Source organism: Nicotiana tomentosiformis, chromosome 1 (genome assembly GCF_000390325.3).
Source record: "Nicotiana tomentosiformis chromosome 1, ASM39032v3, whole genome shotgun sequence".
Lineage (NCBI taxonomy): Eukaryota > Viridiplantae > Streptophyta > Magnoliopsida > Solanales > Solanaceae > Nicotiana > Nicotiana tomentosiformis.
In genome coordinates this window covers 154,941,366-154,967,073 of record NC_090812.1, presented here as the reverse complement: position 1 = coordinate 154,967,073, position 25,708 = coordinate 154,941,366, and the positions used below count along the sequence as shown (strand labels likewise).

General features: G+C 35.7%; 1 protein-coding gene and 1 pseudogene across 4 annotated transcripts in view; both read left to right on the top strand.

The window, feature by feature from the left end:
- The window catches only part of LOC104116002 (putative pentatricopeptide repeat-containing protein At1g12700, mitochondrial), a 161,600-nt gene extending 136,992 nt beyond the window's left edge, over positions 1-24,608 (top strand). The window contains exons 2-4 of one of the 4 annotated variants that reach the window (XM_070192609.1): positions 19,440-20,554; positions 20,634-20,719; positions 21,138-21,333. The gene's annotated coding sequence lies outside the window, so the exon portion shown is untranslated. Of the gene's footprint in view, positions 1-19,439; positions 20,720-21,137; positions 21,334-21,898; positions 22,343-24,213 lie in introns of those variants that run through there. The other 3 variants (XM_070192607.1, XM_070192610.1, XM_070192608.1) reach the window with 3 other exon arrangements.
- On the top strand, positions 15,277-17,203 carry LOC104088569 (putative pentatricopeptide repeat-containing protein At1g12700, mitochondrial; annotated as a pseudogene).
- Positions 24,609-25,708: the final 1,100 nt, after the last annotated feature.

Genomic DNA, 25,708 nt, shown 5'->3' with positions numbered 1-25,708 from the left:
GTCCATTAAATATGCCTTGAATCTCAGAATCTTTACTTACAAAATTTTCGGATCATCATCTTCTTCTTCTTCTTCTTCTTCTTCTTCTTCTTCTTCTTCTTCTTCTGCACAACATTTTCCACTGTATTTTGCGACTATTAAGTGGTTCGAAGTTCACCGGAGTTTTTGGTACCAATAGACTGGTGAGTTAAATCGTTCTATCTTGGGAGGATAATATTCCAACACCTCGGGTACTTGAGGAGAATAATTTCCTGAAGGACACACTGTGCATTCAGTGGGCTCGATTTATTCCAATATTATTTTTTCAGAATTTATTTCGTGAAACTGGTTCCACTAACTTTCTGCTTCTGTTTCTATCTCAGAAAGTTTAATGGTTTTTATTGTTTATTACAGTATACAGAGTAGATAACAATCTTAAGGAAATTATTTTATTGTATTCTGTATTCTGTTTGTGGAGATTAAAACCTGTGTGGTTTTCTACTCCTTCTGAATTTTACTATTCTGACTTGAAGATATAAAAACTTCATCGGAATATTGAAATTCAGAAATTATTTGAAGAACATAAAAAATTCATCGTTTTATGTGAAACAAATATAAAAACTTTGGGTTTTTATTTATTAAACATATTGTTTATTGTAAATTACAGTATTGTTTACCATTCTATTTTCTGTCATTAATTAAACTATTATGTTATTGATAATGAGAAATGGCAATTGATAACGGAAATTATTCTGCGAATGTTGCTGCAATGACAATAGCCTCGTCAAGCCGAACTGTTGTTCCACCTGTAAAAATGGTAAAATTTTATGGAGCCAACTTCAATGGATGGCAACAAAGGGTGTTCTTTTGGATTACCATACTTGGTATGCAGAAATTCACTACTGAAGAACCTCCAGTGCCTGCTGCGGACATGACGGACAACGAGAAATTCATGATTATTGAGGCGTGGAAACAAGCAGATTTTCTTTGCAAAGGCTATATCTTAAGCGCTTTAGAGGATGACTTGTACAATGTGTACAGTGCGATGAATACTTCGAAAGAATTATGGGATACACTTGAGAAGAAGTACAAGACTGAAGATACATGCTTGAGGAAGTTCGTGGTTGCCAAGTTTCTAGACTATAAATGATAGACATCAAAACTGTTGGAACCCAAGTTCAGGAGCTCCGACTTATTTTTCACGACCTTATTGTTGAAGGTATGGTCGTGAATGAAGCATTTCAAGTGGCTGCAATGATTGAAAAATTGCCTCATTCGTGGAGAGATTTCAAGAACTATCTTAAGCACAAGCGCAAAGAAATAAAGTTGGAAGATCTTGTGATTCATCTCAAGATTGAGGAAGACAACTAAATAGTCGAGAAGAAGTCTCGTGGAAATTCAACGATCATGGGAGCTAATATCGTTGAGCAGACTGCTCCAAAAAGTAAGAAGAGAAAGAGGTCTTCTGGACAGATTAAGGAGCAGAACAAAAAGAAATTCAAGGGCAGCTGCTACAATTGTGGAAAAATTGGTCACAAAGCCCCTGATTGTCATCTCCCGAAAAAAGATAAGAGGAAGGGACAAGCCAACATAGTGGAGAAGAATGATGACATTGATGATCTGTGTGCAATGCTTTCGGAATACAACCTAGTTGGAAAACCGAAGGAGTGGTGGATTGACTCTGGATCCACTCAACATGTTTGTGTTGTCAAAGAAGCATTTGCAACTTACTCTACTGCTGGTCCCGAAGAAGAGCTTTCCATGGGAAATACTGCAACAGCCAAAATTGAAGGTTATGGAAAGATATTCCTAAAGATGACTTCCGGCAAGGTGTTAACGCTCAACAACGTTCTTCATGTTCCTACTATTAGGAAGAATTTAGTTTCTACTTCTTTACATGTTAAGAATGGATTCGAATGTGTATTTATTTCTGATAAAGTTATTGTGAGCAAGAATGAAATGTATGTTGGAAAGGGCTACCTCACAGAGGGCATTTTCAAACTAAATGTAATGGTTGTTGACAATATGAATAAAATTTCAACTTCTTCTTATTTATTGGAGTCAAATGATTTATGGCATATTCGTTTAGGACATGTCAATTACAAAACCTTGCGAAAGTTAATTTTGAAGTATTGCCTAAATTCGAGTGTAATAAATCAAAGTCAAATATGTGCTGAATCTAAGTTTGTAAAACATCCTTATAAGTATACTGAAAGGAATTCAAATCATTTAGACTTAATTCATACTGACATTTGTGATATAAAGTCGACACCATCTCGAGGTGGGAAAAAGTATTTTATTACTTTTATTGATGATTGCACTCGATATTGTTATGTTTATTTGCTTAATAGTAAGGATGAAGCAATAGAAGCATTTAAGCAATACAAGAATGAAGTGGAGAATCAATTGAATAAAAAGATCAAAATAATTAGAAGTGATAAGGGTGGAGAATATGAATCTCCATTTGCAGAAATATGTTCGGAATATGGAATTATCCATCAAACTACTGCACTTTACACACCTCAATCCAATGGAATTGCGGAAAGAAAAAATCGGACTTTAAAGGAAATGATGAATTCTTTATTAATAAGTTCCGGATTACCGCAGAGTTTGTGGGGGGGGAGCTATCCTTACAGCTAACCGAATACTCAACAGAGTACACCACAACAAAACACAATCTATTCCATATGAAAAATGGAAAGGAAGAAAACCCAACTTGAAATATTTCAAAGTGTGGGGGTGTCTAGCAAAGGTATAAGTTCATTTGACTAAAAGGGTTAAAATCGGACCAAAACCTGTAGATTGCATTTTCATTGGATATGCTACAAACAGTAAAGCATGTCGGTTTTTGGTTCATAAATTTGATAATTCCGAAATTCATGTTAATACGGTAATAAAATCAGATAATGCTGAATTCTTTGAAAGTATCTATCTGTGTAAAACTGAATGCGAGTCGTTAAGTGAAAGATCCAAGGCATAGAAAACGTCAAAGAACATCTACCTCATTTAGACTAGATTTTGTGACATTCTTGCTTGAAAATATGCCTCAAACTTTTAAAGCAGCTATGTAATCTTCTGATTCAGCGTTTTGGAAAGAGGTAGTCAATAGTGAGATTCAATCAATTTTGGATAATCATACATGGGAATTGGTTGATCTTCCTCCGAAAAATAAGCCTTTAGGTTCGAAATGGATCTTTAAACGGAAAATGAAAGCTGATGGCACTATTGACAAATATAAGGCAAGATTTGTTGTCAAAGGTTATAGACAAAAGATAGGTCTTGATTACTTTAACACTTACTCGCCAGTAATGAGGATAACATCTATTAGGGTGTTAGTGGAACTAGCGGCCGTGTATGGTCTTTCTTAAATGGATAATTAGAGGAAGAGAGTTTGGTCATGATCTGGAATGTCTAAGTGAGATTCAGACGAGTTCGGCGAAGCATGAAGGTTTGAAAGCTAAGAGAGTTTAAGAAATTAAATTTGATCTTTAATTATTGGTTTCGATGTTATAATTCATGTTCAGGACGAGTTTACATAGTATATAAACTTGTTAGAATGATTCGATGGGGTTCCTCGGATCTCGAGTGAGTTTTGGGGTGATTTCGGACCACTTTTGGGCCATTTTAAATATTGATAATTGATGCCAGGGGTGTGAATTGTGATCGCGAAGGTCTGGGCTGCAATAGTGAAGAGCAAAGTGCATTGTAAGTCTTGTGAATCGTGATCGCGGAAGGTATGACCGCGATCGCGTAGAAGGAATTTCTGTTGTCAGTAGTGTGACATAAGGAATTTGGGGATGATCCAAAAATAAAGTTATATTCCTTTGAATCTAGTTTTCAGAAAATCAAATCGTTTGTCATTTGGAATTTTGTATAAAATGTTATGGCCATTATATAAAGGGTGTCTGTGAAGAGGAAAACACAAGTTATACATCGCGATCGCGGGGCTTCTTGGTCGTGATCGCGGTGAAGAAAATAATGCTGTAATATTTGTTAACTGCGATGGCGAAGAAGGTGGTCTAGCAGGTATATTAAACATCTAATATCAGAATTTTGAGTTTATTTCTTCACTGTTAAGTTCTTGGAGCACGTGTAAGGTGATTCTTGAAGACCATTTTCGTCATATATCATAAGGTAAGTTATTCCTACTTGTTGTGAGTTAAATAATGGATTATATATGGATTTAAATATAGAAGTTAGTGAAATTATGAGATTTTGGAAGAAAACCTAAAAATGTTATTTTTGAGCCTGACCACGAAATTAGACATGAAATTGGAAATAAATTATATATTTGAGTTTGTGGTGCTATGAGTAATATTTATCTTCGAAAATTTTCGGATTCCGGAGGTTGACCTTGTTGACTTTTCGTGTGGGGTTGGTAATTATTTCTAATTGTTAAATTACGAGTCGTTGAGTATATTTTTGATTAGTTTGCACGCTCTTTGACTAGTTTCAGATGATTTGGCATTGGTTGGAGGTGTTAGTGAGGCACTAGAGCCGATTATTGAATTTCGAAACTATGTAAGTCTCTTGTCTAACCTTATAAGAGAGAATTTACCCCGTAGGTGCTATATTTGTTATGTGCTACGTGTTATAGGAGCTACGCACGTACGAGGTGACGAGTGTCCGTGCCTATGCTAGATTCTTGATCATATTCGGGTAGACTTAGACTCACACTATGTTTTAATTGTATTACTTGAGTTATTATTGCCTAATTGAATGCTTTTAGTTATATTTTAGCGTGAGAGTAAACTTGCATAGAATATCGAACTTGCTATTTTAGATACTTGAGCGCTATCTGATTAGTCGCGAAAATTATACCTCCTTTTACGGATTTCTCCCACGTTGTACGTATTTGTCTGAATGTTTCTTAAATTTCATAACTCATACTTATATTCGTGAGTGAGGCCAGTGACCCATCAAAATTTTACTATTCCTATGAGATCGGGTTGAACACCTTAGCAGTACCATTATGGGATCAGGATGTTCGCCTCAACAATATTACGAGATGCATTTATGGATCGGGTCGTACGACATTGACAGTGTATACTATTATTATGGATCGGGTCGTACTCCATGGCAGGATATTGTGCCATCAGTCTTATAAGATTGGGTTGTTTTCCTCAGCAAGATCGTGCGTAACATTTGATACAGAGACATCATACCTATGAATCTTCCTGACTTGAGATGCGACATTTTATCTGGTGTTGACCATTATGTATTCCATTCGAGGTAGTGTATGATAATTGAGGAGGTAGTGTATTACCTGCTATGCCTCATACATGTCTACTTTTATTATACTTTAATTATTGGGCCACTAGTAAGTATCGACGTTGACACCTCGTCACTACTTTTTCGAGGTTAGGTTAAATACTTACTAGGTATGCGTTAATTAACGTACTCATACTGCACTTCTGTACTAATTGTGCAAGTACCGAGACAAGTATATTTGGTGATCATCTGGCTGCGTAGGCGCAGTTGTTGAGGAGATTTTGCGGTGAGCTGCTCTCTATGTTACGATCCGCAACACATGAAGTTTTCCGTCCTATCCATTTACTGTACTATGTCTATTTTTTTTATTCTAGACAGTTGTTATAATATTATCGTGTATTCTAGTAGATGCTCATGTACTTGTAACACTGAGTTTTTGGGATCTAGATTCTCGTTCTAGGTTGGGATGGGATGACTCCTACGAGCCCCCAGTCCCCCTTTGGGGGGAGGGGAGAACTAGATGTATGAGCTCCCGTTGGGTTTACCCCATCCCCGTGGCAACATGCTCCAATGATCTCTTTCCTACCGAGACACGCCAACTCCCACCATATTTCATATCACATTACGTGAATCAAAGGGGGAGCCTACTCATTATGTAGAAATTATATAAAAATTAGTAAAATAATCTCTCTATATATATATATATATAAAAGAGGGACTTGGAGAAGTGATGTGGCACCTCTTAAAAAGAAGGGATTCAATTTATCTTTTTTTTTTGTTTTATTTATTTCCCCCCTTTTTATAAACTAATAGTCACTATTAAAAACACCAAGGGTTGCCTTAGTAGAAGACGGGACGTTTATAAAACCAAACCAACAACGGTTACTTACTTTATTAAAGAAACTGAAAAGGTTTTACCAAATAAAACTGAAGTTATATTTAAAGTCTCTAATCAATGTATGTAATGGTTAAGACACTAAACGGTATTTTTAGAAGTTTCTTTGTTCTCTAAGGGGGAGAAAGTGAAAGTTAACCACTCAATCATGAATTTCTTTCACCAACACATACACAGACCAAATTATTTTACTCCTATTGTGAGCTCTTCTTTCTTTTCTTTCTTTTGGTCTTTGTGGATAAATTTTTTAATTCTTTTGAGGAGATATTCTCATAGATAACACTCTGTAGTATCAAGTAAATTGATTTGGTTTAGCCAGGGGTGGCCCAACCGCCTAAAACAAAATCTTAATAATAAGCTATATATATATAATTTAATGAACATCGTTTTTAAAAAAAATAGACAAGTAAGGATGTAAAATTAAAAAAAATAAGAACTTAGTTTTATAAAATACAGAAAATTAAATAAATTTAACGTTGATTGCATCACAACTGAAATGGGAGAACCCAGAAAACATAAGTGATTCCTTTTTTTTTTAATAAGTCCCTTTCTATATTTGGTAACAATTCAACTTTAGATTTTTTTTTACCATTAATGAGATGAGATGATTTCTAGCCCAAAAACTTCTATCATTTATTTAAGATTACAAGTTTCAAAAGCCTTTCTTTATTTCATAAAATCCATGTCCAGGCAAACACTTTCATATAAATTGGGACGGAGAGAGTATAATTTATGTAAGGAAAATAAATAATAAGTTAGATTATTAGATATAGTTACGTGACCAACTAATGAATAGAGAAATATAATTAAGTAAAAAAGTAAAATAAGATTGATAGAAAACTATTTTAGTTATATTAATTAGAGGAAGAAATCGAGTTATTAAAAATTAATATGACAATAAAAAAATAAATTTATCAATAATAAAAGATAATTATATAAATAATATACTACTATATATAGAGAAATACTAGTAATTTTGGGGCCTTAAATATTTGGGGCCTAAAGCAAGTGTTGGGCCGCCTCTGGGTTTAGCAATAGGATGGTTGAGGTGGAATTCAGCCTTTTCTTTTGCATTTAGTAAATAGTATTGTATAATATATCTACAGCCTTTATATGGTTTTGTTTTCCAACCTTTTTTTCCCTTTTAAAGTTTGTTTTAGAATAGTAAACTTTTAAGGATTTCTAATTACCATATTTTTCGTATATTGAATATGGTTGGATTATTTGTCCTTTTACTGCAGACTAGAGGTTCCATTAATTTTCCTTGAATCACCCTCCCAGAAGACACTTTTTCTAATTATTAATGTCAAGACCCTTTTAATCAGTTGCATCTTTGAACATAACAATAGTAAATGTCAAGCAATTCATGCTAAGAAACAAAATACTAAGGAAAAAGTCCTAGATTATAAAATTACCATTTTCTCACTGTTTGATTATTTCCATATTATGTTATTTTAATTCAGGCACACAAATATTGAGTTAACTGGGTTGTTTCATATTTAACCTCAACTATCTCTATGTAAAACATTTATATACAGAATCTGAAAAGAATCATGTTTTTTTATTAGTAATGCTTGATTTTAATAAAAAATATAATGTTAACATTCAATCATATTTTAATCGTTTTCAAGACCGCGCGAAGCACGGGCAAATACACTAGTTATTATATAGAAGAGGGAATTAAAAATGACAAGAACAAAATAAATATTATGTAGGATAAAGGGATAGGATAAAGGGGTAGTATGATAATTATTCATAGTTGATGACTTGACGGAGAGATTTGATTTTCATTTGGGTAGAAGAGTTTTTGGCTAAAATTATCCCTCAACTATGGCTAAAAACTAGAGTACATCCTTGTGTAATAATAGTGAACAAAAAATATCCCTTAGCTATCCAAAAAAAGGCAAGAATTATCCTTCCGTTAATTCGCGTTAAGAAACTAACAACTGTTATTCCCGCCAATGTTGTTGTATTTGTAAATAATAATTCTGCAAAATATAAGTTATCGTAATGAAACAGTAATTAATTCGAGCCCATTGAATTCACAGTGTTTTCTTAAGGAATTTAATCCCCTCCTAGTACCCAAGGTAATGTATTATTTCCTCCCAGGATAGAACGAATCACACACTGGTGTAGCGGTACTTCAAACCCCAGTGTTTCAGCGAACACAAAGTTCGGTAGCAAATCACACTTACAGTTGCACTGTTTGAAGTTAAAAACAATGCAGAACGAAGGAGTAGAAACTCAGAAAATCGAATGAAAATTCTGAGAGGAAGAAGTGCAATGTATAGCCAAATCTGTTGAGCGATTTCAGGATTTCAGTTTGTGTGTTGTGTGTGTCTTTCTTCAACAGCTGTTGCACATATATATAACAACCAGTGTTGAAGAAGACCAAACGTCCACCCTCCATGGTGGAGCAAGCACATTCATGGTGGGAAGAGCATTAGACGGCTGCCAAATGGTCAATACACGGATTGGAAAATATTCGTTACAAATGCGGATAATCTTACGTTAATATTTACTATTAACAAATAAATTTGGTCCAAAAAATTAATCAATCAATCGATCATTTGACCAAATCCAAATCCAAATCCGAAGCCGAGCCGAGCGAGCGACGACGACGACGATGCGAGGCTTGCTTTCTTCTTAACTCTTTAAGAGCTACAAGAAGAGCAATTATATATATACCAACCAAAATTCTTTTCCTCTTCCAATATGGGACAATGTCTCATTGTCAAGAGGGGGAAATTTAAAATTTTACTCAAAATTTTATTTTCCCTCCATTCCCCATTCACCCTCATTTTAAGACTATTTCATCTTAAAAATAAAACCTCAACAATCCCCCACATGAATGGGGAATGGCTATATCACGGAAGTATGCATGAAAAAACTGTGTGATTTACAAGCAATGATTAATCGCATCTGGATAAGTATGTTTCCCTTTGAACTTTCCGTAGTAAACTTATGTCGGAAATACTCGGTCAATCGGTAGATTTGATATCTTTGAACCATCGATATTTGGTGTATACCTAGACAACCATAAGTCACACAATCAACCCTTAACCGTCTTTGGTTCTCATTGTTGTGTTCGTTTCAGCTATGAGCACCGCCTGGTTTCATAAGTGCGTAGAGAACTGGCCTTACAAAGTTCTCCTTGAAGCGGCTAACACTTTACACTTACATAGGTGATTCCTAAACGTGTCATCCTGTAGATACACTATTTGATATACCCCGTACCAAATTTAGAAATCATTAAAAAGCCTTAATGCTTTATCCTTGGTACTGAACATTATCTCATCACGAGAACGAACTAAAATTTTATTTGACAATGTTGAACTGTCGTTAATGACTTTGTTTGATCTGCTTGAACCTAGATCTTGGGATCTCCAGTCTTCTAGGTAGAGTTACCATCACAATGACTTGTTCTCGGCCATAGCCCCATTCCCCTTGATGATTTCTCAACTACCTCTCTAGTTAGGCCTTTTGTAAGTGGATCCGACACATTATCACTTGATTTTACATAGTCAATCGTGATAATTCCTCTAGAGAGTAATTGCCTAACGGTTTTATGTCTTCACCGTATATGACGAGATTTACCGTTATACATAACGCTCCCAGCCCTTCCAATTGCCGCTTGACTATCACAATGTATGCATATTGGTGCCAACGGTTTGGGCCAAAATGGAATGTCTTCCAAAAAATTCCGGAGCCATTCAGCTTCTTCACCGGCTTTATCTAAAGCTATGAATTCAGCCTCCATTGTAGAGCGGGCAATACATGTTTGTTTGGATGACTTCCAAGATACCGCTCCTCCACCAATAGTGAATACATATCCACTCGTGGACTTAGAATCAGTTGAACCGGTGATCCAATTTGTATCACAGTATCCCTCAATTACCGCAGGGAATTTACTGTAGTGCAATTCAAAGTTCTGGGTATGTTCTAAATATCCCAAAACTCGTTTCATTGCCATCCAATGAGATTGGCCTGGATTGCTCGTATATCGACTCAGTTTACTTATAGCACAAGCTATATCTGGTCGTGTACAATTCATGATATACATTAAGCATCCCAACACACGAGCATAATCCAATTGTGATATGCTTTGGCCTTTATTCTTTGCTAATGCAAGATTCACGTCAATTGGAGTCTTTGCAACTTTAAAGCCCAAGTGCTTGAATTTTTCAAGTACTGTCTTAATATAATGAGATTGTGACAATGCCAGACCTTGAGGAGTCTTATGGATCTTAATTCCCAGAATTAAATCAGCAACTCCCAAGTCTTTCATATCAAACTTGCTATTGAGCATACGCTTAGTAGCATTTATGTTGGCAATGTCATTACTCATTATCAGCATATCATCCACATATAGGCAAACAATGACTATGTGATTTGGAACATTTTTAATGTACACACATTTATCACATTCATTTATCTTAAAACCATTTGACAACATTGTTTGGTCAAATTTCGCATGCCATTATTTGGGTGCTTGTTTAAGTCCGTAAAGAGACTTAACAAGTCTACATACCTTCTTTTCTTTACCTGGAACCACAAACCCTTCAGGTTGTTCCATGTAAATTTTTTCCTCCAAATCTCCATTTAAGAAGATCGTCTTAACATCCATTTGATAAATTTCAAGACCATACACTGCAGCTAATGCTACTAACATCCGTATGGACGTAATTCTTATAACTGGAGAGTATATATCAAAGTAGTCTAGACCTTCTCGTTGTCTATACCCTTTGACTACGAGCCTTGCCTTGAATTTATCAATAGTGCCATCATCTTTGATTTTTCTCTTAAAAATCCATTTAGAACCCAAAGGTTTATTTCCAAGAGGAAGATCAACCAATTCCTATGTATGGTTGTTCAATATGGATTCTATTTCACTATTGACTGCCTCTTTCCAAAACAATGATTCTGAAGAAGTCATAACTTCTTTAAATGTTTGAGGCTCATTCTCCAATAAGAAAGTCACAAAATCTGGTCCAAATGAAGTAGACGTTCTTTGACGTTTACTACGTCTTGGATCCTCCTAATTACATGCACTTTCTTTTATTTCTTCCCGAGGTCATTTAGATCCTTCACCAAACGACTCACATTCCTTTTTATACGGATATATATTTTCAAAGAACTCAGCATTATTTGATTCTATAACCGTGTTATTATGAATGTCGGAATTTTCTGATTTATGAACCAGAAATCGATATGCTTTACTATTTGTCGCATATCCTATGAAAACACAATCAACGGTTTTCGGTCCTATCTTTACCCTTTTGGGTTTAGGAACTTGCACTTTTGCCAAACACCCCCACACTTTAAAATAATTCAAGTTGGGCTTCCTTCCTTTCCATTTTTCATATGGAATGGATTGTGTTTTGCTATGGGGCACTCGATTTAATATTCGATTAGCCGTAAGAATGGCTTCCCCCACAAGTTCTGTGGCAAACCAGAACTTATCAACAACGCATTCATCATCTCCTTTAATGTGCGATTCTTTCTTTTCGCAATCCCATTAGATTGGGGTGTGTAAGGGGCTGTTGTTTGATGAATAATTCCATATTCTAAACATATTTCTTCAAAAGGAGATTCATATTCACCACCCCTATCACTTCTTATCATTTTTACTTTCTTGTTAAGTTGCGTTTGAACTTCATTTTTGTATTGCCTGGATGCGTCTATTGCTTCATCTTTACTATTCAGTAAGTAAACATAGCAATATCGAGTACCATCGTCAATAAAAGTTATGAAATACTTCTTTCCACCGCGAGATGGTATTGACTTCATGTCACAAATATCTGTGTGAATTAAGTCTAAAGGATTTGAATTCCTTTCAACTGACTTATAAGGATGTTTAACATACTTAGATTCCACACATGTTTGACATTTTGATTTTTCGCATTCAAACTTGGGCAGTACTTCCAAGTTAATCATTTTCCGCAAGGTTTTATAATTGACATGACCCAAACGTACATGCCATAAATCATTTGACTCAAGTAAGTAAGAAGAAGCTGAAATATTATTATTGTTTTCCATAACCATTACATTCAGATTGAAAAGGCCCTCGGTGAGGTAACATTTTCCTACAAATATTTCATTCTTACTAATGACAACCTTGTTAGACACAAAAACGCACTTAAAATCGTGCTTAACAAGAAGTCTAGTAGAGACTAAATTCTTTCTCATTTCGGGAACATGAAGGACATTGTTCAAAGTCATGACCTTGCCAGAAGTCATTTTCAGAAATATCTTCCCATATCCTTCAACTTTTGCTGTTGAAGCATTTCCCATATAAACTGTCTCTCCGGGTCCAACAGGAGCATAAGTAGCAAAAGCTTCTCTAACTGCACAAACATGGCGAGTGGCTCCTGAATCAAACCACCACAGTTTAGGATTTCCCACCAAGTTACATTCAGAAAGCATGACACACAAGTTATCAACATCATCATGGTTTACTACCATGTTTGCTTGACCCCTTTTCTTATCTTTATTTGGAGCACGACACTCCGTAGATTTGTGTCCGGTTTTCCCACAGTTGTAGCAGTTTTCACTGAACCGCTTCTTGCTTGGGTTGTATTTCGGACCAGAATCCTTCTTCCTCTTTTTGTTAGCTTCAACAATTTTTGCTCCCATTATTGTTGAATTTCCACGGCCTCTCATTTCAGCAACTTTATTGTCCTCTTCGATTCTCAACCGAACAATGAGATCTTCAAGGGGCATTTACTTTCGTTTGTGTTTCAAATAATTTTTGAAGTCCTTCCACAACGGAGGCAACTTCTCAATCATTGCTGATACTTGGAATGCTTCGTTGATGACAAGACCTTCAGCAAGTAGATCATGAATAATCACTTGCAATTCCTGGACTTGAGTAATAACAGACTTGCTATCTACCATTTTGTAGTCCAAAAATTTTGCGGCAATGAATTTCTTCATCCCGGCATCTTCAGTTTTATATTTCTTTTCAAGCGCATTCCACAATTCTTTTGACGTCTCCACGCTACTGTATATATTATACAGATTATCATCCAGTCCGCTAAGAATATAATTCTTGCAAAAAAAATCAGAATGCTTCCACGCTTGAATTACGAGAAAACGTTCATTCTCTGGAGTTTTATCTGGCAGATCAGGAATATCTTCCTTGATGAACTTCTGTAGACATAACGTAGTTAAGTAGAAGAACATCTTCTGCTGCCAGCGCTTGAAGTCAATCCCAAAAAAATTTCCGGGTTTTTCTGCCGGTGCCAACGCCGGTGTTCGGCTTGTCGATGCGTTGGAAGTCACCATCGGAACAGCTTGGTTTTCGCTTTCAGTCGTCATTTTTCTGTTAAAAAAAATGACACAAACAAACGTTTAATACACGTTTTCAAACAGGAGTAAAAATCACATAGATTTTAATCTCCAACAAAACGCCACGAATGCTTTACTCTCCAAAACGGGAGTACACAAAATCACAAAGGTTTTAGTTTGCAGAATAATAAGAATAACACAAATACAGAAATAAGGATTAAATTCCTTAAGATTGTTATTCCCGCCAATGTTGTTGTATTTGTAAAAACTAATTCTGCAAAATATAAGTTATCGTAACGAAACAGTAATTAATTCGAGCCCACTGAATTCACAGTGTTTCCTTAAGGAATTTAATCTCCTCCTAGTACCCAAGGTAATGGATTATTTCCTCCCAGGATAGAACGAATCACACACTGGTGTAGCGATATTTCAAACCCCAGTATTTCAGCGAACACAAAGTTCGGTAGCAAATCACACTTACAGTTGCACTGTTTGAAGTTAAAAATAATGCAGAACGAAGGAGTAGAAACTCAGAAAATCGAATGGAAATTCTGAGAGGAAGAAGTGCAATGTATAGCCAAATCTGTTGAGCGATTTCAGGATTTCAGTTTGTGTGTTGTGTGTGTCTTTCTTCAACAGCTGCTGCACATATATATAACAGCTAGTGTTGAAGAAGACCAAACGTCCACCCTCCATGGTGGAGCAAGCATTAGCTTGTTTGTGGAGCAAGCACATTCATGGTGGGAAGAGCATTAGACGGCTGCCAAATGGTCAATACACGGATTGGAAAATATTCGTTACAAATGCGGATAATCTTACGTTAATATTTACTATTAACAAATAAATTTGGTCCAAAAAATTAATCAATCAATTTACTCAAAATTTTATTTTCCCTCAATTTCCCATTCACCCTCATTTTAAGACTATTTCATCTTAAAAACAAAGCCTCAACAACAACTGCAACCAAAACATGTGTCAAGCACGTTACTTCCCCCTCCCCCAATCTCACTATTTTGTCCTTTCCGATCATCTCGTATTCATCATTCGCCTAAGTTTAGGCTTCTAAAACTTGATTTTTCTATGAATATAATAAATATTAAAATAATAAACCTTTATATTAAATAAAAAACTTACTAGAACTTTGTAAATTCAGTAATATCAGTATAAGTTAATGTGAAGGCTATTGTATATGATATTATCGAATGCTTAAAGATATGTAATATCAATAATACCATAGTTGGTGTGGATGATTGGCCGTTTAAACTTCGAGCCAGCGTTCCCTATTTTTTCTTATGCTTCAACACACAAGATGTGGTGCTTTTAAGAATAAGTAAGATGCTTAGTTTGAGAAATAGCAAAAATACTACTCCATAGAATGGGAAAAGCCAAAACTTTTTCAATGGCTATTGTTGCTTTTATCTTGTTTGTGAGGAGTAAGAAGATAAGTAATGGAGAATGGTCCTAGCTTCAGTTCTTGTTCAAGAAAATAACTTATCTCGTTGCTCTGCTAGTTATTTTCTGAAGTTAAACGTAGAACGTATAATTTTTGAAGTCTTGATTTCACTCAATATGGAAGAGCGAGATAGCTTCGGGAGGGATAGAAAATTAACAGAAGTATGATTCTTGCCATTTTTTGAATAGTTAAGGATGTACCCTAGTTTTTGAGCCATACTTGAAGGAATCATTTTTGCCAAAAACTGAGATATTTTTTTAGTAGAACTTTAATTGGAACAACAACAACAATCCAGTATAATGTCACTAATAAAGTTTGGGGAGGGTAGTATGTACCTACTTGGAATAGAGATACTGTTTTCAAATAACACTGTCATTCTTACATCCAAGAAATCCCGAGAAGAGGGTGCTTGCCGCAACCCACTTGTCACAAAAAAATTTAATTGGAAAAGTGAAGAAAAGGAAGAAAAATTTCACACCGTTATTTTGTACTTACAGGACTCCCTCTACTCATAAACTGTAGGGCACACCGAGATAGAGCAGAGCGCCATCCGCCAAATTGAAGATGACGAGAATTCCTCTGCTGCGTTACTCTTGCAATGATATTTCCTTTGCTATTTCCCGTTCCGGTTCGGCATTTACAACCAGAGATTCTTCTTCTTCTCATAGCAATATTGAGAATGTCAAGTGCTTAGATGATGCTCTGAGTCTCTTTCGTCGAATGGTCAGTACGCAGCCTCTTCCTTCTGTTTTTAGCTTCTCCAAATTATTGAAGAATATGGTAAATATGAAGCATTACTCTGCTGTTGTTTCCCTTTTTCGAGAAATGCGGAAATTAGGCATCCCAGTTAATGATTTCATCTTGAATATAGTGATTAACAATTATTGCCTAATGCATTGTTCTGACTGCGGATTTTCAGTGTTAGCCATTTACTTGAAGAGTGGCTTTCCGTTTGATGTGGTCACCTTTAGCACCTTACTAAGGGGACTCTGTGCGGAAAATAAGATCAAAGATGCAGTTAACTTGTTCAAAAAGTTGGTGAGAGAGAATATTTGCCAGCCCAACGAAGTCATGTATTCGATTGTCATGAATGGGCTTAGCAAAAAGGGTCATACTCAAAAAACTTTTGATTTGCTTAGGGTAATGGAACAGGGAAGCACTAAGCCCGATGCATACATCTTTAGCATTGTTATAGATGCCTTATGCAAAGATAGAATGGTAGATGCTGCAATTAGCCTTTTGAACGAAATGAAACAAAAAGGCATTCCTCCGGACGTTGTCACTTATAATTCATTGATTGATGGTCTTAGTAATTTGGTAAGTGGGAAGAGGTTAGGAATTTGTTCTTAGAAATGGTAAATCTGAATATTTATCCAGATGTCTGCACCTTCAACATAGTGATAGATGGACTATGTAAAGAGGGGAAAGTTGAAGATGCTGAGGAGGTAGTGAGACACATGATTGGAAAAGGTGTAGAGCCAGATGTGGTCACCTACAATGTGATAATTGATGGATATTGCTTGCGCAGCCAAATGGATAGAGCAAGGAGAATTTTTGATTCCATGATAGATAAGAGCATTAAGCCTGACATTTTTAGCTATAGCATACTAATAAATGGATACTGTAAGAAGAAGAAATTGGATGAGGCCATGCATTTGTTTCATGAAATTTCTCGAAATGGACCCAAACCTAACATTGTTATCTACAGTACTATCTTGCAAGGTCTATTTGAAGTTGGAAAAACTGACTTTGCGCAGAAGTTCTTTGCTGAGATGCTATCTGCTGGGCTCAAACCAAATTTATGCACTAATCGCATTTTGCTCGGTGGTTATTTTCAGAATGGACTTGTTGAGAAAGCTATGTCGCTATTTCAGAAGCTGGAAATAAAGAGAGAAGATACCGATATTGAACTTTACAATGTTGTACTTGACGGATTGTGCAAAAATGGTCAACTCGACAAAGCTCATGCTATTTTTGAGAAGCTTTCTTTAATTGGATTGTTTCCTAATGTGATTACATACACTATAATAATAAATGGATTTTGTCTAGAAGGGTTGTTAGATGATGCTAAAGATATGCTAAGAAAAATGGAGGAGAATAGTTGTTTGCCGGACAATGCAACTTACAATGTTATTGTCCGAGGATTTCTAAAGTTTAGCAAAATTAGTGAAATGAAAGTTTTTTGGAATGAAATGAATGAAATGGGCTTCTCGTTTGATGCAAGTACACTAGAGTTACTAATAGATGTTATAGCGAAGGATCCTTCTTTGCTTAACATGATACCACAGTTTCCCTCGGGAAGTAAGAAGTGAATATTTATTTCACTTGATTTATTCAGCTATACTTATCACCGTGATACAATTTCCTTTTACCTCTGCGAAAGTAATCACTTTTAATGGAACTGCGGATGCTGAAAGAATGGAAATTAGAACATTGCTTGAGCTTTCCAAGCAAACTTATTGAGGAGGTACATCAGTTCTAGTATTTTGATTGTTATTCCACTCTACTTTATCTTGGAAATCATATTTTATTGCCTTAATGTGAGAAACGATAGAATTTCCTTATGGGTACTCATTTTAAGTCTAGGAATAGCATTTTCAATGTATTTAGTAGTCTTTACGTATTATCATTTTCTGGCATTTTGAGAATCATATCATAACTTCCTGTCATATGAGAAGCTTCTTTCTGTGTTCCATGTGGGAGTGTAGTACGGTGCTGGCATTGGCCGTGGACAACATCCATTCACCAAGGATTCCATCAACATAAGAAATTGCTGACATAATCAACAAAATGCTTGCAGTCCTTGATACCATCATCCTCTGGGCCAACCCCGACTATGGCCTTAAGACGTGCAAGATGGAGCAGATCACAACCCATAATGAAGCTGCTAAGTTTGCTTTCCTTCATTTTACTTATGGTGTACGAAGTATATCTCTAAATAAAGTTATGTTTTTAGGTGTTTGTTTGACTAGTATTGATGCCCATTTTTTGATCTATTTGATCATTTTCCACATAAAAGCTCTGGTTTTAGCCTTCCCCTTGAATTTTACTCTTTAATTTGCGAACTCAAATAGTCAAGTCTGGTTTGATGTTTTTCCTCCAAGTTTGTCATAGTGATATAATCATTAGAGTATGTTAGAGAACCCCTAGTGTTAAATAATCCTTAAATACGGAGTATTGAAATATTATGGAATATGGACCTAAAGAGAGCAAAAATGATACTGAGGATTCATATAACTGCCCCAACTAGCTTGGACTGAGGCATAGTTGTTGTTGTATTAATTTTGTTATAGAAAAATCATTTTTTCTCTTCTTTCTTTTCATTCTTTTTCACTCTTGAAGTTTGTTTAACTCTGTCTATATGATAAAGGGATAGGATAAAGGGGGAGTATGATAATTATTCATAGTTGACGGAGAGATTTGATTTTTATTTGCAGGGTAGAAAGACACTTTTTTTAGTAGAACTTTAATTGGAAAAGTGAAGAAAAGGAAGAAAAAGTTCACACCGTTATTTTGTACTTACAGACTCCCTCTACTCATAAACTGTAGTTACGCAAAATTAGGGCACACCGAGATAGAGCAGAGCACCATCCGCCAAATTGAAGATGACGAGAATCCCCCTGCTGCGTTACTCTTGCAATGGTATTTCCTTTGCTATTTCCCGTTCTGGTTCGGCATTTACTATCAGAGATTATTCTTCTTCTCATAGCAATATTGAGAATGTCAAGTGTTTAGATGATGCTCTGAGCCTCTTTCGTCGGATGGTCAGAACACAGCCTCTTCCTTCTGTTTTTAGCTTCTCGAAATTATTAAAGACTATGGTAAATATGAAGCATTACTCTGCTGCTGTTTCCCTTTTTCGAGACATGCGGAGATTGGGCGTCCCAGTTAATGATTTCATCTTGAGTATCGCGATTAATAATTATTGCCTAATGCATCGTTCTGACTGTGGATTTTCAGTATTAGCCATTTACTTGAAGAATGGCATTCCATTTGATATTATCACATTTAACACCTTACTAAGGGGACTCTTTGCTGAAAATAAAATCAAAGATACAGTTAACTTGTTCAAAAAGTTGGTGAGAAAGAAGATATGTGAGCCTGATGAAGTCACGTATTTGATAGTCATGAATGGGCTTAGCAAAAAGGGCCATACTAAAAAACTTTCGATTTGCTAAGGGTAATGGAACAAGGAAGCATCAAGCCAGACACAAGAATCTATAACGTTGTTATAGATGCTCTTTGCAAGGATAGAATGATGGATGCTGCAATTAGCCTTTTCGAAGAGATGAAACAAAAAGGCATTCCTCCGGATGTTATCACATATAATTCATTGATTGATGGTCTTTGTAAATTTGGTCAGTTGGAGAAGGTTAGGACTTTGTTCCTCGAAATGGTAAATCTTAATATTTATCCAGATGTGCAAACCTTGACCATAGTGACCGATGGACTATGCAAAGATGAGAAGCTTCTTTCTGTGCTGGTATAATTTTACTCCAGGAAATAATGCTCTTCTCTAGCATTAGAGCTAAGAAAAGTTCGGCTAGAATACAAGGCTTACAAGTTAGCTATCTACTAGGGCAGTTATTGTTTTTTCTCTGACTATTGAAGGATCTTGGGGGAAGGATATGTCAAGTATATTACAAAGGAAATCAGCAAAGTAGTCAAACTCCAGGAAGAGCTAGACTTTGTTATGCTTATGCCTAAGAAGCTTTTACAACCAATGGATGGGTTCAATCTTATGGATCCCGCTGTGTTAAGCCTCCAATTATCTATGGTGATGTCAGTCAGAAAAACCAATGACTGCTTCCTGGTATTCACTGGCACAAAGTATGAGCAAGCACTGAGGTTTGAATTTTTAAGCTTTAACGCTTTTCTTTTTCTCATTCAGCGTCTCACACATCTAAGTTGACTGGTGTTTTGTTGCTGTTTGGATTTGAGACTTGCTATCAAATTGCATTGGCTATTAAGGATGAGGTTGAAGATCTTGAGAAGGCTGGCATTAATGTCATTCAAGTTGATGGAGCTGCTTTAAGGGAGGCGTTGCCTCTTAGAAAGCCCAAGGAAGCTTTCTACTTGAACTGGCCTGTGGATTCATTCAGGATAACCAACTTCAGTGTTCAAGACACTACCCAGGTCGATATTCAGTCTTGTCCTCATTCTGCAAGTCAAATGATTATTATTATCTCTGTCAAAGTCTGTTGTGCTTAGCTACTTCTTCAGAAGTTTCCTACTTCAGAATTTCTATTTTAGGTAGTCTATGTATTTTGCTACTAAACTAGCTTCTGAATTCATGCACCTTTCGCTCAAAGAACAGGATGAAGGATAAGAATATTAATTAGACGAGCTTAAGGAACATAGTGTTTTCCCCACATTTCTGAAGGATTAACATGATGTCAAGCAGTATTGCAAGAAGGAGACTAAAAGATTCATAAGCAAATTCATGTGTGAAATTGGTTCTTTCTTTCCAATAGTTGTCCGGTAAAGCTAAGATCTGTATAGAACCAGGAGGTGTTTTATGTTATTGGGGAAGTTTTTCTTTTAAGGTAGTATTTTTCTTCTTTGTCCCAGGGTATTGGTTCGGTTGTAAAGTACAACGCGTGATGTTAGTCGTACTTCATGAGTTCGAATCTTGCTGCTGACAAAAGTTTGGTATTTAAGTGAAGATGGGTAGAGGGGCAGGTCATTATCCACCGAGTTTCAACTGTGTGCTAGCTGGCCCTCGGGTATTTTCTCGATTATAAAAAACTACTACTTTTTTCTTCTTTTACGTGGTTCTACTCATACTGCCATTTTTTGTGACAGATTCACACCCACATTTGCTATTCAAACTTCAATGACATCGTCCATTCCATTAATAATATGGATGCTGATACCATCGAGAACTCCAGGTCAAGTCAGAAGTGTTGCTTATTATGTATGAAAGTAGAGGCATGTTACTTACGTTAGTCATCCTCTTAAACGTTGAGGCTAAACTGAATCAAGGATGATTGTAGCTACCATCTACTTAGAACATTTTTATATTATATTTTATTTTCTGAAACATTAAAGTGTTGTTTTGGAAGTTAAGTGGCTGTTAATATGATCTTCTAGGTAGTTCTTTGTTTATTCCCCTCAGCTATCCCTTTTATTCTGTTTAGTTGTGATTGCTGTGAAAAAATGACTTCCACTTTGTCTACTCTAAGTTGACTCTCTCTCTCTCTCTTTCATGTGGAGAAACACTTTAGCTGTTCCATATCCAATCTTACATGCTACGATTGAACCCTTAGCTGTTCCTTCTTGAAACCTGATAAATTTCTGTCTTTTCAGTGCGTTATCATATATGAACTCAACATTCGGCTGTGATGTCGATACATGATTTCTCAGATATCTCAGGTGACATAAAACATGAAAATAAGTTACTGTGATATGTGACGTTTTCATCCGATTATGAACATTTTGTTTGGACAATGTTAACATTATACTGAATATAGTGCAAAAAATCTCATCCAGCAGTTTAGCAAAATTTTCGTTTTAAAGAGTCCCTGTAATTTCTTTTTGTGTTGTAATTTAGTTGCAGGTGCACTAGACAGACTCATACTTTATACTATATTTTTATTTTTATAAATAAATGGTAAAAAGCATGTGTACATATTAAGAGGTGCATCCACTGCTTTTAAATTCTGATCATATCATTTATAATTTACTCCCCCTCTAGAAAAAAGACAAATGTATTGCACACACCATGTTGGTGGGAGGAGGTAACAGATAATCAACAACTATGTCTCAGTTTCAAGCAAGTTGGAATCGGCTATACGAGTTCTCATTCTGTGTCGCTTAGGAGTGATAAAGAACAACACCTGGAAAATTAAGGTGAAGAGGGTCAGTGTGTTCTTGAAGCAGCTCAGCTTTGATGTAGGCACAAAATGCTCATATAATTGAGTTGTAGTAGAAGCTGTAGCTTCCTTTGAATCCATTTTCTGTCTTTTATTTCCTTTCCTTTTTGCTAATATGTTATTTTCCTTTTATCCTTTGTTCTTTCTTGTTGATGGAAAGAAAACATGATGCATTGTCTCCTGTTTTGGATGCAGACAACTCCAGCACCTCGATACAATTTGAAATCTCATGCTCGCCACATAAAGAATGAGATTTTGAAAGGTAAACCTTTATTAACCTACATGAACTTGTAAACGTCCCTAACTTCTCCCGCATAAAGATGAAATTTATAGGTTATATGGGTGTGTTTGGTACGAAGGACTGAAAATTTTTTCGTGTAAAATGAATGTTTTATCACTTATTTTTCCTTATTTGGTTGGTGAGTGGATTTTTTTTTTCCGGAAAATATTTTTTAATGTTTGGTTAGAAATTAGAAAATACTTTAGTAAAATAATTTTTTATACTCTTTGCACCCCCTTCCCCAAAATCTCCATGTTTTATGTGCTCTCCCTCCACCCTTTCATCCCAAATATCCAATTTTTTCGGGACTCTATTTTCTTTAAGAATTTAATTATTCTTTTAAAAATTCACAATGCGCTGCTTTATTTTGTCATGCAAAAATGACGTTGAAATTTGTGCTCCATAACTAAAAGAAAGTACTCTTGATAATATTTATATATATGGTGGGGGTAGGGGTAGGGGTAGGGTGGGGGTGGGGCAGGGTTGAGTGGGTGGGTGTGGTGTAGTGGGGGTAGGGTTGGATAGGGTGGGGTGGTTGGGGATGGAGAATAGGATAGGGAAGGGTGAAAAAAAGTTTTGGAAAATATTTTTCTTCAATTGGAGGAAATTAGTTCACGAGGAAAATGTTTTCCAAAACATTTAACCAACCAAGTATGGAAAAATTGAAAAATATTTTACTTCGTGCCAAATACACCCATATACAAACAAAAAATCCACAAGAGAACTTTCTTTAGATGCTTTCTCTGTTTCTTTCAAAATACATATTCCTTAACTAATTTCCATTACTTTGTTTATAAACCATTTCTACTCTACAGGGTTCTCTAATACAGTAAAAAAAATTGAGAAGAACTCCTAAATAAAAATCATGAAGTGTAGGAGTAAAGTTTGGGATTCAAACTTTCAAGAGTTTCTAATTGGGGATAATGAAAGTTTATTATTTGTTATGAGTGAACATACACTCGGATAACATTGTTTTAACCTTTTTTGTGAGGAATGTTTTTTCTCAACCTCCACACCTTCATGTCCACGATCATGACCTCAGTCAACTGGAGCAACGCCATATCTTGCCTAATCACCTCCTCGCAATACTACTTCGACCTGCCTCTACCTCTTTGTCGGCCCTCCAATGCCAGCCTCTCACACCTCCTCACCGAAGCATCAATGCCTCTCCTCTTAACATGTCCAAACCATCTAAGTCTCGTCTCCCGCATCTTATCCTTCACAAGGGCCACACCCACCTTGTCCCGAATAATTTCATTTCTAATTCTATCTCAACATATACAATGATCTATTTGTTCCAAGTTTATATTTCTTCTAAATATATAATACATATTTTATCTTAACTTTGTTTTTTTTTTAATTTCTTCTTTATATGCAATGACTCTTTGTTTCAACGGTGTATTTCTCCTTTGAAGGCCAAGTGGTAGAAAAATTGACTGAAACTATTATTTTTAGCAAATAATTTTTTTTAGCCAAAATAATATATTACTACATATGTATTTCCTTTTATTCGTCTTTAGATGGTATGGCTATTTTTTCCAACGGTCTATTTCTCCTTTTTCGGGCCAAATCAATAAAAGTTTGGCTAGAACTAATTATTCTTAGTCGGATAAAAATTTTACTTAGCCAAAATTATGGGGTTTCAATTATACATTTCATTTTTTTTTCTTTAGATATAATGACTATTTATTTTATTTGTGTATTATTTTAGGATCAATTCTACCCAAAAAAAAAAAATATTAGTTGCAAGAGTTGACCCTTAAAAAAATACACAAATAAATCATCAATAGCAAATACGATGCATTCATAGAATCAAGGTACCAAATACACTTCAGAGAGCAGTGGTTCCTTTCCGTATTTTTGCTTCTAGTACATGTTATTGTATATTGGCATTATATGGGTTATGTGCATTACACATAGGGTCTATAAAATGTGATACGTACATGTATTCATAATTTTTCATATGCAAACGCTATTTTTTAATCGAAAAATTGTTCCCAACTTTTTGGGACAGGTCCATTTTACTTATTTGATTATGACTTACCAATTATTGCACTGTGCATATACATAAGACAGGAAAAAAATCCTTAGTTATTCCATGTACGAAGAACCGCTTAGCAAACTCCAACGCTCCAACTGATTATACTAACGATTGCTCTAACGAAAATGGAATATTCAGTGGCTAAATTAGCTCGTGATAACGCACAACCACCTGTTCCCTTGTCCATAGGACCTCGTGGCATACAACCGAAGCGACTCCCGCTAGATAGTCGCTCCTTTCTCTCTTTTTACGGCCTCATGGACGGACGAAAGAAGAGAAGTCATAAAACAGGGCAATAAAGGCTTGCGAAGTAGACAACAAGAAGCAAGAAAGAGCTTCTCAGCCCCCTAACCTTTCCGGATTGTTGTTTATTGAGAAGAGACGTCCATTTTATCCGTGGAGGGCCTGGAGGCCAATGTTAATTATTTAGTTTATTTTTCCCCTTAATTTGTAACAGATATTATTAGATGCTCTATATTGTGCTTTAAGATGTGGTATACGCTAATATTATCTACTATTCCGCTGATATAAATACTTATGTTTATTTATTATACGTGTACTCCGTTTGAGTTACGTTTATTAAAGAGAGTACTGTACTGATTTACTTAATAATAGGTAAAAGTCTGCTAAGTGCCCCGACCATGATCTCTCAAGTCCTTACATGCTAACTATTTCTAGAAACTAATGGACGACATAAAAAAGAATGATAAAGATAACATTTGTTTAGTGGAACTTCACTTGGAAAAGTGAACAAAAGAAAAAAGTGTAATAAAATAACGTACTCATAAATTGCACCTCTTATATTTGCCCCCTTTGCATGTCCCCTCCCGGTTTGTACCTTATCATTATCTATAATTATTGCTCCTTTATATATACTTGTACATGTTTATTTATGTTGGTGTCCTATTATAACCTCTTCACTATCTCATCGAGGTTAGACTCCATACTTATGGAGTACATTGAGTCGGTTGTACTCATACTATATTTCTGCACTTCTTGTGCAGATTCTGGTATTGGTCCCAGCGGTGCATGAGGTGCGTCAGCTCGGATCATTGCATACAGAGACTTGAGGTAAATCTGTTGGCGTTCATAGACCTTGAAGCACTACAAAAAACGGGTTAATTACGGCGGTTTACAATAACACCACAAAATGGAACATAAAATGGGGTTTGTTAAGTCGCCATTATTTAGTATTATTATAACAACGGTTTAGCCTATATTACGGCGGTTTAAACCGCCGCTAATTCTTCAAAGTATTTTTTTTTCCCAAATACATTTTAGTATTTCCCACTCATTATATTTAGGTCTCCCTCCAAATTTTTGTAACTCCCGCATTTGGGTCTCTCACATCCTCCAAAATCCCAAATCCCTCTTTCCCCCCTCTCTCTCTCTCTTTCATAAATCTCTATTTCTGTTTCTACGACTAATTGAAAGAAAAGAAATTCAAATCAGAACAAGTAAGTTTCCAACTCTCTCTATAGTCAGAATTTGTTTAGCACGAGCAGCTTCAGTAACCTCTTTGTTAGGGCGCAGATTTGGTACCGAAAGCTTTTTGTTAGGGTTTTGTGTGTTTCTCCAATATTTATCTTTCTCTTTCTCTTTATTTGGGTTCATGCATGATACTTGTATTAGAATACTTGAAACATTAATATTTTGATGATGTAATGTTGGAATACTTGTGTTT